This window comes from Macrobrachium nipponense, chromosome 21 (genome assembly GCF_015104395.2).
Source record: "Macrobrachium nipponense isolate FS-2020 chromosome 21, ASM1510439v2, whole genome shotgun sequence".
Lineage (NCBI taxonomy): Eukaryota > Metazoa > Arthropoda > Malacostraca > Decapoda > Palaemonidae > Macrobrachium > Macrobrachium nipponense.
In genome coordinates this window covers 39991174-40006173 of record NC_087212.1, presented here as the reverse complement: position 1 = coordinate 40006173, position 15000 = coordinate 39991174, and the positions used below count along the sequence as shown (strand labels likewise).

At 34.4% G+C, this 15000-nt stretch overlaps 1 protein-coding gene across 3 annotated transcripts in view; it reads right to left on the bottom strand.

The window, feature by feature from the left end:
• The window catches only part of LOC135197947 (uncharacterized), a 189025-nt gene that overhangs the window by 65360 nt on the left and 108665 nt on the right, over window positions 1-15000 (bottom strand). The window lies entirely within an intron of this gene.

Sequence of the window (15000 nt, the reverse complement as noted above, 5' to 3'; positions counted from 1 at the left end):
TACGAACATATGTTTTATAAAGCATAATCATGTGTTCAGCTTTTCTTGTTTTGAAGTGCCGTAACAAACATTCCCATTTTTGCTTTACATTTTGCCAACAGAGTTGCTATTTGATCATTGCATAACATGTCCTATTCATCATCACACCAAGGTCTTTAACTGCTTCCTTATTTGTGTGATGGTCTCATTTATTAGGTCCCTTATATGCATATAGCTTTCTTTCTCGGTTGGGCTCCATAATTTAGTTATTGATTCAAATTTATCAGAGTTAAATACCATCCTATTTACCTCTGCCCAATCATATACTTTGTTAAGGTCTCTTTGTAGAGCGTTCCTATCTTCATCACAAGTAATTTTCTACTTATTTTTCTTGTGTCATCTGCGAAACTACTCCACTACCGAATCCTTCACATTATTGTCTATGTCTTCAATCATAATAACAAACAGTATTGCAGCTAACACCGTACCTTGCGGCACACCGGATATTACCTTGACTTCATCCGATTTCTCGTCGTTTGCAATAACTATCTGTTTTCTGTTGTGTAAAAATTCTTTTAACCATCTTTCCTACTTTTATCCACGATATTGTGTGTTTCTAATTTTCTTCGCTAATATATTATGGTCTACTTTATCAAAAGCTTTTGCAAAGTCTAAATAAACCACATCTGTTTCATTTCCGCTTTTCATATTTTTGAATATGTTCTCACGGTGGACTAACAGTTGGGTTTGTGTACTTTTTGGTCCGGGTACCGAAAACCAATGTTGTCCTTCTAAACAATTAAAAAATTTTTTAGTTTTTTAAATGGTTTCATAATATTTTTGTCTTCATTACCCTTTCATACACTTTCATAATATGTGATGTTAGACTCACAGGCCTATAATTACTTGCCTCTAGTCTTGATCCACTTTTGAAAGTAGGGGTAATATATGCTAATTTGTGCTCATCATAAATCTTGCCTGTATCTACACTTTGTCTTAATAATATTGCAAGTGGCTTTGCGATAGAGAATGAACTACTTTCTTTAACAAAATAGCAGGAATTCCATCAGGCCCTGCAGCAGCTCCATTTTTAATTTCATTAATAGCCTGCACAATATCAGCTTCATTAATATCTATGTCAGCTAAATATTCACTATTTTCATCCCTTACTTTCTATATCATTATCTCATTATCTATTCTAGGGGTGAATTCTCTCTTATATTCGTCTGGCCAGTATGTTTGCAAATTTCCTTTTTTCATTCGTGAATCTCCCTTTCAATTCTCAGAGGGCCTATTTCTATCTGTTCATTCATTCTTCGCATAGAGTATAATAGCTTGGGTTTTGCTTGATATTTAATAGGGTTTTTTCTTCCAAGTCCCGTTTTTCATTTTCTTTTGATTGTATAATCTTTTGTTCTGCATTTTCTATCTTACTTTTTAGTTCTATAACTTTCCATGCATTTTTTTTCTTTTGCAAGACCTTTTTTCCACTTTCTGATTTTCTGGAACAAGATCCTTCTGTCTCTTGGTATGCATGAATGATGTTTACTGTTTTTTCTTCTTCGGTATATATTTTCCACTATTTTCTCCAATAGTTTATATAATATCTCCGTATTTTACCCTTATGTCATCACTTACGAAAATGTTATCCCAATCTTTGTTTAATTCTTCATTAATTTCTGACCATTTTGATATTTTTACTGTAGAAGTTGTATTTTCCATATCCTTCCACTTTTTCTATTTCTTGCCTTATCTCTATTTTCACTTGCTTTGGAATGAACTGTTAATTCTATGACATTATGGTCTGAAATATTGCATTATAAACTATTATTTCTTTAACATAATTCATCTCGTCACAAATACTAGGTCTAAAGTATTTCCTTTCTTGTGGCAGGTGATTTATTTGTTGAATGTTGTATTCTAGTAGCATATCTAATAGCTTTTCAAAAAATTGGCCTCTTATCTTCTGCACTACTATTACTCTCTTTTTTATATGTATAAAATAACAACCACAATCTCCTATTCGTTCTTTCCATTCTACGAAAGGAAAGTTGAAGTCACCAGATAGGAGAATAGTCCAGTCCTTGTGGATTTCTACATATATCATCCAATTTTCAATTATTAAGTCAAACTCTTTAGTATTAGGAGGTCTATATATTACATGTTCATCAATTTTTCAGATTCAAATTCTACCCGCTATTAGTTCACATTCTGAGTTACTATAATTTCTCATATATTTTTCCTTGTTTTTTGTCTTTCCCATATATTGCGGTTCCCCCTTGATTCCTATTTTTTTCTATTCTGATCTCTAAGTTTGGAACCCTTTTATTTGATCATCATTCCCCAGTTCTCCTTGGGAATACCAGGTTTCAACTTATATTCTTCATTGATCGTATTTTTCCTTTTTCATTTTGGGTTAGTTCTTCTAAGTACTCTATTTTTCTTTTTGAGTTACTCGTAACTAAACCCTGCGCATTCATCACTATGATGGTTTGCGTGTTTTCTCCTTCATTTAATACTGGTAGTAATAAGGATTTTCCCATGTCTCTTTCCTGTTCTGGTATGTTTGTTCTTTTTTTTTTTTCATTTCCAGAAATTCTGACATTAAAAAAATCAACTAACTTTTCCACAATATTTGATCTTCCTTCATCATAATTATTCCATTTTGTGTCTGAATTTGCAATTTTTCTCCTCCGTTTCTTCTGCAATATCCCTCGTTCTTTGTCTGCATATACCTCTCTTCATAATAAATACAGTTATTATCTCTTAGTGAGTAAAATTTCGGATCTGATGCTTTGAAATTTTTTTGCTGACCACCTCTGCATATCTCATGGTGGTTTGCTTTTCTCTTTTTACCTGATATTCTTGATTTCTCTCTTTATTTGTTTCTTTCTTATTTTGGATTTTATTACTTGGTTGGTTATTTATTTGATTATGATTCATGGCTACAGGGTGCTATATTTTGCATTTTTTGTCGAACTTACATCCTTTTCCTTCTTTTAGGTTTTTACATATTTTTGGATGCAGATCTCTGCAATCATCCCCATATCCATCTAAGTATGCACATTTACCATATATTTCATAGTTTGACATATCTTAGGATGTTTGTAGTAACATCTTTCTCCAAATCTGCAATTCCCATCTTTTCAAAAGGTTGCAGATTTTGTCTTTCTTGTCTATTTTTTCCTCTTTCCCGTCATTGTCTAGATCGGGTAGAGCCTCTTCGGGATTTGCTTTCTGTTGTCATAATCGTTAATTTATTCTTCGTAGGGTATGCTGCTTTATTGCCATCATATGTAGTTATCAATGAGTATCTCTGCATCATACTTTTATCTGTTCTTTGTTTTCCTCCTTATTTTTTTCTGTCATTTCATTTTTGTTACTTCTCTTCCGTTTTTCCTCTTCTTCTTTTTCTTCTTCTTCTTCCTCTTCCTCTTCTTCTTCATCCTCAAACTATTTGTACATTCAATCTTGATTTAATATCATTGTCTATCCATGATAGACATGTTGAACAAAAAATTCTTGTATCTTTTCTCAAATCTTGTATTACCTCAGCACACTGTGGATGGGTCGGAATGTTGCATGCAGCACATTTTCTGATTAGGTTTTTGTGGATTGACTATGCTATACCAAACCTTACACAGTTTTGCATGCTTTTTGGCATTCTTTTCTAATGCATCAATTAGGATATTCACAAGATTCACCTTATTCATTTTCTTTGTCGAATATGTTTGGTTTATGTATATTTTCTTTATGAGTCTCTTGACCACTTGGATTTTATTTTGGAACTTCTTCAATTATTTTCAAGAGGTTTTCTTAGGATTTTTTCCAGTTTGAAGGTTTATACCCTCTAATATATCTATGAATGCTTTTGTATCTTTTTGGTTAGGACTGTTGCTGATTTCATAGATGAGAAATGCCAGTTCCCTTCCTGCTACCTCATCGTATTGCGAATCTGCTAGACACGCCAAATTACGCCACCTCTTCCCGCAGTTGGAACTTACTGCCATCTTGTTCTGATTTATAGTATTACACTTGATAAACTAACTTAGAAGACGCTTTATCCTACTATTTTCACACATAATCTTATCACCGATAGTTCACGAACACTTCTAGATATTTCTCAAATTCTAGTCGTATGTTAAACTTGTGATATCTGTTGATTAATCTGACTTCACGCGGGTTAGGGTACGACTCACCAAGCAAGATGGCTACTTACGAGAGAGAGAGAGAGAGAGAGAGAGCAGAGAGAGAGAGAGAGAGAGGAAATTTGGGTACAAACCCACTTGTTACTTTGCTACCTGTTTTATTGATTGGTCATATCATAGTGCTTCACACACAAAAAAGGCCATTTATACCATCTAAAAGGGTTCCGTTTTTATTCTTAAGGTCAAAGGTCAGAGGATTACTTGTCCCATGCTGTTTTTTTCTTCCAACGGGAGTTTAATTTGTTTTCCATTTGTTATTTCTACATTGTTTTATTTCCGTAGCACTGAACAGTTGAAATGGTGTCCATTAATTGGTTTTATTATTTGGTGTTTCTTCGTGAAATAATTTATAAATCAGTATTATTTATATTCGTTTCATTAATATATTATATATATATATATATATATATATGATACATACACACACACACACACACACATACATATATATATATATATATATATATATATATATATATGTATATATACGAGATAAGAAAATACGAGTATTAAAGTTCACCTCTATACCTCTAAGAAGTTAAATATATATATATAATATATATATATATATATATATATATATATATACATATATATATATATATATATGTATATTATATATATATATATATGTGTGTATATATATATATATATATATATATATATATATATATATATATATATATATATCTATATATATATATATATATATATATATATACATATGTATGTATATACATATATATATATATATTATATATATATATTATATATCTAATATAATATATATATAATATATATATTTAACCTCTTAGATATATATAGGGTAACTTTAATACTCGGATTTCCTATCTCGTATGTCTTCCGATATGTATGTTCCACTGTCAGATCCTTGGGCTTTATTTCCTATATTTTCTGGAGCTTTCGATCTTGCTGTCCAACCACTCCATCTCCCACTTTTCACTGTTTTAGCACTGAATGGCTGACAGTGTCCTAGTGCCTGACTTGGCAGTCCAAATTCCATAAAAGACAAAATAACTCAAAAATATTCTCTCTCTCTCTCTCTCTCTCCTCTCTCTCTCTCTCTCTCTCTCTCTCATGGCTGAGGGATCGACGGATATCTTTCACACTCGACGGGACGATTTTGACTTCCGCTATGAGGAAATGAGACAGATATGCAAGTGTATGTTTAGTGGTTGCCCCAGGGGGGGGAGGGGGGGAGGTGAGGTATGTTACAAGGAGGGGGAAGGAAGGTGGCAAGACGTATAACAGGACTCCCGTTTCCTGTTAGTTTTCTATTTATTTGTTTTGTGTTTTTCTTTTTTTTAGTTTCCTATTTAATATTATTATTTTTTTCTTTTCTTTTAATTTTTATGCTTGCTGCGATGTTTCTTTGCATTCACTTATTTCCGGATCTGTTTCATTATCAATTGTTTTTCCTCTTGATATAAACTTTATTGTTAAGAAGCTCGTAATTTGTTAATTTTTTTGTGCCTTTGTTTTTTTTTGTCTATTTATTTATTAGTTTATGTATTTTTTTTAATAACTGATTGTTTCTTTGGGTATTTCCTATTATCTTCAGTTACTTCTATCAAATGAACACCTATAGGTCATTATAGATCTTGGCTGGATATCTTAATCTTGCTGTCCAAACAATCCATTTCTCTCTTTTCAATGTCTTTAGCGATGATTTGCCGAAAGGACCTCAGTAATGGGCATGACAGCATTAAAAGAGCGCCTCAGTGGCGTGATCGGTATGGTCTCGCCCTGCCACCTCGGTGGCCGCGAGTTCGATACTCGGGCATTCCACTGAGGGGTTAGAGATGTGTATTTCTGGCGATAGAAGTTCACTCTCGACGTGGTTCGGAAGTCACGTAAAGCCGTTGGTCCCGTTGCTGAATAACCACTGGTTTCATGCAACGTAAAGACAGCCTAAATTTTATACAAAGTAATAAAGAAAAATCCTTGCCTTCAAAGCCATTATCATTAATATAATGAAAATGTGCAGCTTTTTCCCCCAAACTTCATAGAGACTTCATACACAACATAATCAGCATGAATTCTTTGTTTTTAAGACATCAGATACCACCAGCAATTACCATTGTGCCTTTAATACAACATTCTTGAATTGTCTAAGTTCATAGAGACCTGACATTTCCTCTCTCGGCATTTATAAAAATGAACCTTTTCTTTCGTATTCCCTTCGAGTTCATTACCACGCGGTGATAATGTTTTTGCATTAAGAGATTCTCTCTTGTGGGTAGTTGATTTCTGTCCTTTTAAGACGAAGTAGTGGTTGGGTTGACATAAAGTGTATTTGATATATTTGGTTTTTTCTTATGAGAGGTAACGACCATTGCTGTAGGTTGATTTAGATTGATATTGTTTTATTTACTTGTAACGTAGATTATTTCGTGAGATTTTGTTAATGAAATACTCATGCATATTACATATATATGTGTATATATACATTACATACGTATATATATACATAGGTGGTAAATGTATGCATATATATATATACATATGTATGTATGTATGTATGTATGTATGTATGTATGTATGTATGTATGTATGTATTAATTTATAATATGCTACATATCACACACATTTACATAAACGTAACCCAACCGTTTATCTTATGTACGTAAATACAGATATAAATTTATTTTGAAAAAAAATGCATTGAGTTGGTGTAAAAATAACCTTTCATACATATGTTTGTATTCACGTGTGTTAATGCGCATTTGCATACGAATGCACGGAGGGGTAGGAAGTATAATGAAGTTGAATGTTTTGTCCTTTGTTTTTTAATATAGTTTTTATCTTGTTAATGGAACTTCAGCTAAAAGAAATTCTGATTAATGGTTCGTGTGGGTTCTACTTGGAATTTTGTCGCTTATTTTTTATTTTACGGCTTTATTTTCATTTAATCGGGAGTAAGCCTTAAAAAAATACTTTGTTGTTGTTTTTGTTGTTGGGGCGGTAGGAAAGGTCGGTGGAAGAGCCCTAAAAGGTCTGAAAAAAGTGTTTCGCGTTGAGTTAAATATACAGGAATTTTAGGATAGGATATTTATTTATTAGAATGAAAATGTAAGAAATAAATAATGTGCATATTACCTTATCTATTTTAATTTCCTTTGGTGAAACAAGGATCTATTTGACCGTAGATTTTAGAGCATGTTTTAATTTACGATAAAAGAGGGAATATAATGTTTACAACTTATGCCAAAGGGGGAAATCTTGCATATGTACCGAGTAAGCTGGAGGTCAGATCACGCCTTGTACCCCCCCCCCCCCCCCCCTCTCTCTCTCTCTCTCTCTCTCTCTCCTCTCTCTCAGCTGTCTTAATACATGACTTTGACAAGTTGTGTAATCTTGTTGCTCAGATAAAGATTAAGAATATGCACTTTTTATGGCTTGGTTACTTTAGCTGACATTGCTTTTACTGTGATCTTACTTTTCACAGAAGGTATAGATTTAGCATAAAGTTTATATAGATATGTACATGTATATATATACATATATATATGTGTGTGTATTGATTTTATGTGCGCCTAAATAAAATTAAGTCCCCTTTTATTGTTATCATTTGTTTTAATATTGTCAAGTTTTTTTCCCCCTATTCTTAACCTTTTTATTTAGGATATATCTGGGTTACCACAAAAACGCTTCCCCATTCGTGTTCGAAACCCGTTGAAACCCATAATCTCATTTGCAAGAGATGACCTGCTACATGCGACGTGCTTTTGGATTCTTGGTGATGGCTGTCGTGTTTTTCACTTGGTGTGTGTGTGTGTGTGTGTGTGTGAGAGAGAGAGAGAGAGAGAGAGAGAGAGAGAGAGAGAGAGAGAGAGAGAGAGAGATGTGTGTGCATTAATAAGGCGGCTGCTTTCGCTCTTGCAAAGGTCGTATTGGTCGTTTTGTGGCATAATGGAGAGCGTAATAGTGGCTTCCGTCTGGGAAAATTCGGAATGTCGGCGAAAGTACTGATTATGGTCATGTTTGCTATCCGCTGTCACGGTATGCGGTGGTGGCAATGATTCAGTTCTTCTAAGCAGTTGTATGTTATCAGTCTTCAGTGTGTTTTCCGTATTCCTTGAGTAGTGTGTTTCTTTGCACACATATATACATACATGCACACACACACATACACACACACACACAACACACACACATATATATAATATATATATATATATATATATATATATGTGTGTGTGTGTGTGTGGGTGTGTGTGTGTGTGTGGGGTGGGTGGATGGGGTGTGGGTTGGGTGGGTGGTCATGTATTTGTATATTTTTAAAAGTATATATATATATATATATATATATATTATATATATATATATATATATATATATTATATATGCATGTTTACATATGGACATATACATTTGCATATTTTTCTCTAATATCTTTCTGTACAGGCTAAATGCCATTTGGTATAATGGTAGTAATTCTAATTTAACATTGAGCAGTAAAAAAAAAAAGCCCAATAATAATAGTAATAATAATGACATTTATATTCTAGAAGTATTCCACTTAGTGATGATTCGTTTTGTTTCCAACAGAGTTGACTGGATGCGTTCAGTTGCAACCTGGCGAGCGAACTGGCGACTTTCATTGCACAAGCAGGAAATGGCAGCGTCTTGCCACGCGAAGTGTAAACTTGAGTTAATGAAATCTAATCATTGGTATATTATCCGGATTGCAATGTAATTTAAAGGGCATTTATTAGCGAGAATGATAATCAGTAATGGAATGCGTTTATTATGGAATGAATGTGACGTCATTTAGTATTTCGGTGCAAGAAGTATTAAGGTTTTTTTTTCGATGTTATGTGTATTTGAGTTTGGATTAGAATGAACTTCTTACGGGTTGTTATAGTATATGTAAATGTTAAGATACCATCTTAATGATCCATTTACCCAATTTACTACTTTCATAACTTAAGTAGTTAAATTCCAATGATGCCGATGACAACCCGTAGAGTTACTTTGGTCACTCTTCTATTTTATCAAAATTTGATATTACCCTTTAGATAACTGATATAGAGAAATTGTTTTATGCTCAGATGTTTTCTAGCACATATCGATAGGTTTGTACACTCTTCATGAATTTATTTGGTTTTGTTAATATGGTTTTAGATATTTGGCTCACATCGATGTGTTTTTTGAAACTGTCTTTTGTAATTTTTTGGTTCTCAATGATGCCTCTCCGCGATTTATTCTTATTTGTTTACTAGTAGAAAGTGCTTAAATATTTGAACATTTCTTTGGCTCACTTTTCACTTTAATATATTATTTTATTCCGGGTTTTCGCTTAATTTCTTTTTATTTTTTCCCTCTAGTTGATACTTATTCTTTTGTTTCCTTGTTTTTCGGACTTTTTTTTGCATACTTCTTATTTAAAATCCTCTTTGATGAATCTAAGCGGTTAGCATACTTGATCCCAAAGTAGTTTCCATCGCATGTAATTCCTCTCTTATTTACGGATTTCGATAACTGAACTTTAGATCCTGTTTCCTGTTTACTTGTTTTTTTTTTTTTTTTTTTTTTTTTTTTTTTTTTTTTTTTTTTTTTTGCTGGATGACTCCGGCAGGGCAAAAGGAGGCCCACTTTCATCTCCGGTTGGTAGCTGTGACCCCCGGTGTAATTGGATCATCAGTCACTGCCAACTCAAACTGTACAGTCATTTAGCAACACTTCCTCAATACATTACCTCCGTAGGGAGGTAGTGCGCCGTCAGCGCACTTCATGCGTTGCACTGTAGGCGTTATTAAAGGTTCTTTGCAGCGTCCCATCGGCCCTGAGCTGCAATCCCTTTCATTCCTCTTACTGTACTTCCATTAGTATTCTCCTTCTTCCACCTCTTATTTTCCATCCTCTCCTAACAGTTGATTCATAATGCAGCTGCCAGGTTTCCTTCTGTTACACCTTTCAAACCTTCTTACTGTCAATTTCCGTCACAGCGCTGAATGGCCTCATAGGTCCCAGTGCTTGGGTTTCGTGATTCTTTCATTCCCAACTCGGCCTGGCTTTGGAATTTTTGGTCTACTTCTGTTGACTCTGATGTTGCTGATTCCTGCAATATGCCATCTTTCAAGGGCCCCATAGGCGGTTATGCCGTTAGTGCACCTCACGTGGTGCACTGTAGGCATTGGTTAAGGGTGTTTGCAGCGTCCCTTCGTCTCGTAGCTGCATCCATTCTTTAGCCTTTCACTATATACACCTCTATTTCCGATTAATTTCTTCAGTTTACATGTCTGACCTCTTGAACTGTTACCTCTTAGTGAAACTGTTGAGTTTCTTTTTTTTTTTTTTTTTTTTTTTTTTTTTGTCTAAGTTCCACCTGAAGGGCCTTTTAATTCAACTCATCTTTTGACTGGATATCTTTATCATGTTGCCCAACACCTCCAAAAAAAGTATATGATTAGTTTCACCAGATCACTGAGCTGATTAACAGCTCTCCTAGGTTCGGATTAGATATTTTTACGTGGCCAGGAACCAATTGGTTACTTAACAATGGGACCTACAACTTATTGTGGGATCCGAACCACATCGAAAAATGAATTTCTATCATCAGGAACAAATTCCTCTGATTTCGCGGGGAATCGAACCCGGACCCTGAGATCCAACTCTCTCTATTCACTGCACCCCCTGAATTGCTTTCCTTTTCTGGCGTTTGTAGTTTGTAGCTGCCCACTAAATGCAGATATTATATATATATATATATATATATATATTATATATATATATATAATTAGCAGCCTAATTTCAATAAATCAGTCAATCGGTCAATTTAAGAAGATGCGGGACATATAGTCAACATTCTTTTGTGGTTAAGATTCACTTGTTTTCATTTCTTCATTTCATTGATAACACAACCCGGAATAAGATAAGACATTGGGCTGCCTCTTCCGTCGGCCTTGGCTGGAATAAAAGTAATGGGAAGATTCGAGCAATTTGAGATTTTTCGACATTCTGCTCTCTCAGTTGAGCGTGATTCGTTCACCTTCACACTTTTGCGTTCTTGTGGAGGGAATAGATCATAAACTCCTTTCTCAGCAAAATAGTTAGCCTTGTAAGAATAATTATTCATTAAAATCGATTTACAGATCATTGACACAACTGATTTTAATTTGTTAATTTGTGTGTCCTTGCTTGTAAAGCAATCAATAATTAGCCAGCCGCAAGAGAAAGGTACCTTCTCTGCATTCATATTATTGTTTCGTCAGTTCCTTGGTGTTCGGTATTAAAAAGTATCAGAAATCTCCAGAAATCCGGCAGAATAAAGGGTAATTAGTAATAATACCTGCATAATAACGCGTAATTGTTTAAACGAACTAAAAGGTTAAACCCCTTTCTTCATTTCCCAAGAAACTGACTGACTTCCGTTTGAGAAAATCGAGATTGTTAGAGATCACGAAATTCGAGATTATGCAGTTCGTCTCATTGGAAGAGATTAGTTCAGTAATGGGTTGAATGAAAGGGCGTTTTTGTTTGACTCCTCCAGTCTTGCCCTAATTTCACATGGGGGTTAATTGCTTTCCTTTTCTGGCGTTTGTAGCTGCCACTAACTGCAGACATTATATATATATATATATATATATATATATATATATATATATATATATATATATATATATATATATATATATATATACCCGCAAACAAGAAAAATAATAGGCAGAAACTCGTACCGAGAGCTTTCGTCCTTTGATGAGAAATGTCTCATTAAAAGGCGAAGGCGCTTGGTACGAGTTTCTATCTAGTATTTTCCATGTGATATTCGCTTATATCATGAAGTCACTTGCTACTACTGTGATTTTTTAAACGTATGCAAACACACACACACACACACACACACACACACACACACATACACACACACATATATATATATAATATATACATATTCATGTTTTTTATGTATGGATGTATGTATGTATGTATGCATGTATGTATGTATGTATGCTGCTTTCCATTTCAATAACAGTTTTCCCAGTCAGGGAACCAGATGATAAATAGATAAAGGTGTAATTTTCACACCAGATTTCAACACTAGAGTGACGTGAACCGTATGACATCAGAATATAAATGAATTACCAACGATAATAATCCATTTGAGCTCATGCCTAATCTTTACAAGTATAATTATGAATGACCTCTAGTGAATTTGTATGTCATACATGTCAGTGCGTCCACGTCTCATTGTAAAACTGTTATCACTATGAAATCTTGTTGTTTTCATTATATCGATAATGATTTTAGAAAGCCTGAACGGTAGTAGCAGTCGGTGTTTTTTTTTCTTTTTACTTAGTGTATTACACATTTATATTAAGATTTTCTCGTTTTTAATGGTGACTGTTTCTGGTAAGAGTAAATAATTTTGTAGATTTTTTTCACCACTGTAGTAAATAAAGAAAATTGTGCTTTGTAGAACTTGTGTAGAACATAGCGGAAAAATTACAGTATTCTTAGAAAACGTGATATAGGATAAGATGATCTTACGACGTACATTTTCCCTGACAACAGCAGAGAGAGAGAGAGAGAGAGAGAGAGAGAGAGAGAGAGAGAAACTCCCACCCAGATTTAAAACTCGTTTTGCCCTCTGTAGCTGCCATACAAACATCAAAAACACTCGAGTTTGACCTTTTGTTGTTTTTGCCAGTAAAGGTACAATGAAGGTCAGATTCAGAACTCACTTAACTAGATTCTTCAGGTGTGTTACGTGACGTGACGATGTTTATTAGTACAGGTAACAAGCGCAGGCGACTAAGCGAGGTGTCGCAAAGACAGTGAGAAGTGTCGTAGTGTGACGGATGTACTCTACCGTCCAAAACCGCTGTTACCAAATAAGGTAATGAAGGTATTGAGAAATTCGAGTATAAGGAATATGGCGACATCTCCTACTGTTGACGCAGTTCACCGTAGTTATCAAATTTGATAAGGGAAGGTCATATGGCGTGTAACACTTGTATGAAAGTTAATTCAAGGAAATGATGATAAGATAATTCAATATATAAAAGAAGAGAGAGAGAGAGAGAGAGAGAGAGAGAGAGAGATATGATAACTCGTATGAAAGTACGTATATTCAAAGAAGTAATGATAGGATATTTATAGGCATAGACTTAGAGAGAGAGAGAGAGAGAGAGAGAGAGAGAGAGAGAGAGAGAGAGAGAGAGTTAAATCACACAAACGCTCGAGCTGAATTGTAATGTAGCTGTAACTGGCAGAATGAAAGGGAAGTGAATAATCGCCCAAGATAGATTGAGGTTCAATCGGAAGGAGAGCGCTTGTATATACAACTATAGTGCCGAAGACTCACCATAGTATGCTTATATGGTATCTGTATTTTGTCGCCGGCAGACGTAAAAGGTTTCATATATACAGTAAAACTACGACTGATTTCCATATGATTTTAGACTCATATGCAATATATATATATATATATATTATATATATATATATATATATATATATATATATCATATACAATACTTAACTTAAGGTTTTCGTATTTTTACTGCAGGTAAGCCTTCGATGACACTGCGTCATGGAAAAATGTCGTCGAAAAACTTTATTTGGAGTTGTTGTTGTAATACTGAATGTTACTCAAGAAGTTTTATAAAATATTATGAAATTTAGGCTAAGCGAGGCATTGGGGCATTTCGGCCATCCAGCGCTAAAGACAGTGAAAGGAGGCAGTTAGAGTGGTTGAACAGCATGAAAAGAGTTCTCGAAAATAAAGGAAAAGATGTATAAGGATCGATATGAAGTAACATATAGAGATTGGGTAGTAAGAATGAAGAAAGGAGGAGTGAATGGAGGTAAAGTATAAGGCCAAAAAGTGGGTACAGCTAAGGCAGAAGGGACGCTGCAAAGACCCTTTAGTATTGCTTACAGTGCTGCACCTAAGGTGCACTCAGTGTCCTACATCCCTCCGGGGGTTATCTGAAGGATCCTTTAGGCTGTAAGCCTCCTCTTACCAGGTGCATATTTGAAAATCAGTGGTGTTGGTTTGAAATAAGTCGCTAATTATTGGAAATGAAATATGTGTTGATTTTCTGTATAGCATAAAAAAGAACATTGGAAACAAATAATCTTGAGTGGTGACAAACCACCATACTCAGGGAATACAGAAGAAGGCAGAGTATTCACTATCAAAGTGCGCGATGCAAAAAGACTGACCCACAAGATCAGTAACAGGTATATAACCAACGAGGAGAAGAGAGCAGGGGCTGCTTTCTGTAAAGAAACTCCCAACTGATTAATTTATTACTACGTAATTATCTGGCACCCCGAAAAGAACGCCCGAAGTCATATTATTGATAGACACGGAGAGGGCGGCGATCTCAGGTCAGAGTTCAAAGGAATACTAGCTGAATGTAAGAGCTGGGTCATTTATTTTAAGAACGACTAAAGTTCCATTTGGATGTGAAGGAATTTTTCAGAGAAGTATTTATATCACAAAAACGGGACTCGTGTTCTACGAATCAGAGTAAATCAACCCCATGGTTGGATCCTAAGTGAAAAGAATTTTATTTTATTGGTTCATATTTCTGTAGATTTTTTAGAATCGCACGGAAATGTTGCTGCATTTTGCCTCTTGCATTTAACCTTCTTTGTATAATATATGCTTAAGGTATCCTCCCGTTAAACTCATATTCACAGATTCGAATTTCTCCATAGAACTTTTTTTAAATTTATTTATTTGTTTTTTGTACCCCACCTGGATTCAAGGCTTATAGTAAAAAGCGTAGACAAAAACTGCAGTTAAGTAGAGTTTAGAGGTCTTCTGGTTATTACT